Source organism: Cyprinodon variegatus, unplaced genomic scaffold, assembly GCF_000732505.1.
Source record: "Cyprinodon variegatus isolate N-32 unplaced genomic scaffold, C_variegatus-1.0 Scaffold322, whole genome shotgun sequence".
NCBI classification, from domain to species: Eukaryota; Metazoa; Chordata; class Actinopteri; order Cyprinodontiformes; family Cyprinodontidae; genus Cyprinodon; species Cyprinodon variegatus.
The window spans coordinates 88,860-91,721 of NW_015150775.1; positions in this window are offsets into that span (position 1 = coordinate 88,860).

Sequence of the window (2,862 nt, forward strand, 5' to 3'; positions counted from 1 at the left end):
GAGTTTCAGCTTCCTCTTGAGTCCTGCGTCGTGTCGTTTACAGGGGTAACGAGGGGTGATTAGCCTCTAACGTCTACATCCAGGTCAGTAGGTCGTAAGGTCAGGAGAAAATCAAACATGTTTGAAATTCAGTCGGCCATCGTAAGTAAGCTGGTCGTGGGCAAATCCTGCTGTTAAAGCAGAGCTATTAGGGATGGAACGGTTTATGAAAACCGTCAGAATCGTTCGGTTCGACCGTCTCGGTTCGATTCGCGTGTGTTTCGTTCGGTTCATGCGCTGCTTCTTGTTCTCATAGGCGAAGCGTTTACACTCCAGAGCAGAAGGTGGCAGTACTGCGACCAAAGCCAACCACCAGTAGTAGCGAAGCAGCGTAGCCGGGTGTAGCAGAAAAAAATCAGTTGTTATGGAGAATTATGTGGGTATGGCGAGTGGGAAAGAACAGGAGTTTGAAGACGCGCCAGCAGCACTTTATAGGTCTGCTGTATGGGACCACTTTGCATTTAGAGTGACCTACGATGACGGCGGACAGTTGTGGATAAAAGTGCAACAGTGTGCAAGCATTGTGCAACACGTTTTGTTTATGCTAACAGCAACATGACCAACATGTCATGCTAACCGTGAAATCCCACATACTCCGCTGCGCTCCAGACCGCCTGCCTCCACTGTGTCTACCGTCCGCTCCGCTCTGAGTTCCTTGGAGATTGTAGAGGGCATGCACGAGATGATTAAATTCAAAGCAGCAAAACATGCGGGAATGATCCATGGTTTCCGTGGATCATTAAAAATAATAAAAAATTCATAAATTTTTTTGGATTTTTTCATTAATTTCATTAGTTTTTATTTTTCATTAATTTTTATAATTTTTTTAAATTTTTCGGTGTAACAATAAACATATACCGAACCGAACCAAAAACCGTGACCACGAAACCGTGAACCGAACCGAACCGTGGATTTTGTGAACCGTTCCACCCCTAGTAGCTCTCCAAAACATCACGTTTTGTGTTCCATTTTTAATTGGAAGTCAAAGATTTTGACCTCTGAGCTGGAAATTTCAACCAGAAATTTTTCCAAAAGTCGGAATTCTGNTGTGTTCCATTTTTAATTGGAAGTCAAAGATTTTGACCTCTGAGCTGGAAATTTCAACCAGAAATTTTTCCAAAAGTCGGAATTCTGGTTTCGGAAAAGTCAGGGTAACATAAATATACCTAATGTCTGTATTCAAGATGGAGGCCACTTGCATCACCAGTTTTTAAACTTTCTCACTTTGCCTTGTTTTAGGAGTTCATAATGTATGTAACATGAATATAGATGAGATGTTCCAGAGGTTATTGAGCAAAAGATGGTGCAGAATGATGATTTTTAATTGGTTGCTATGGTGATAACGATGGCCATCATTGCCATAAACTGGTACCACCTCACATCTTACGTCCGCTGACTGCCCAATTCTGACCTTAACGGAACACAACATAAGCTAACTGGCTGTTTGATGTACTCTATTACTGTACATTAAACTCATGAACATATATTTAAATTTCTCTTATCACCATGTTAAAACAGAAATGGAGCATAATGTTTTATGTTTGGCAGAATAAAGCAGGTAAGCTAAGCCAAATGACTGCTAGGTTTCTACTTATGACTTTCGACAAAAAGTGGAAGAAAATTGCCTTTTTTTATTAACCAGCGCATAAAAATGTATATTTAGATTTTAAAGATGTCATTTGGAATCCCAAACTGAAGTGTTTTTATTTGATTATTGTTGCAAAAAAAGCAAGAGCATAGTTAAGCTAAGCTAATTAGCTGTTACATGTAGCATATTGAGCAATTAAGCATCTTTCATTAAATGCTGATCTTTTTAATGAAATCTCAATCTTTCATTAACATTGTTACAGCATTGGCTGTATTATATGTTTTCTCTAAATGTTTAATGCTTAGGATTAAAAAAACACCTTAAGGAAGGAAAGATTAGAAGGACTATAATAAACTTTTTGGGAAGTTACTTACATCATATAAGGACTGTGAAACAGATAAAAAAAAACACAGCTAAAGCTTCCAGATGTAAGTAAAAATATTTATTTATGTACTTATTTATTTTCATTTGTAACTAGAAAAATAGGTGTTTATCTGTTAAACACTATTTCTATGTATTTGTGGTATTTTAAGCTGTTTCAACACTGCACACCTCACTCTGACGACCCTACCCTGTTGTTAGCTCTTTGCTACTGTCATGTTAAATGTGCAACAACAAGAAAAAAATCTGAAGTTCCTAATTTACTACCTTCTCTGTGTCTATTTTTTGATAACTAAATGATGTCTAAGATACCATGCAGACTTTGGCCAAGTTCTTTAGAGGGTGATGTCATTTTCTCATCATGCAGTTTCACAGACGAAGCCTTTAGAAGGAGGCGTCGTCTCATCTCCTATGCATCCTGGATTTCTGACTTTTAGCGTGACCTAATATCATATCAGCACACCCTATCTATCTGTTGGCCGCCTTTATTGTGTTAGAGACGAGTTTGTGTTTCGGAGCACTTTTATTTTTGTCTGATCACTGTGATACTTGTTGGTTCTTGTTTAATTGTTTGAATAAAGCTTACAGCTGTGTACACAGATCTGTCTATTTGATTTTTGATTTAAAGCAATCTCTCAGCATCCAGACATTGAAACAAATATGCAGTAGTTTTATTAAAAATGAGCTTTATCTCAAAGCACACTCCAGGGAAAACAGGTCAATTTCACTAGAGAAAAATAATCTAATCACTTTTCTTTTATTTTTTAAAGGAGAAGTCCGGTCAGCAAGGAATGATCAATGGATCATTATCTATACCAAAAAATAATACATTTGCGGTTATTAAATTAATTTAG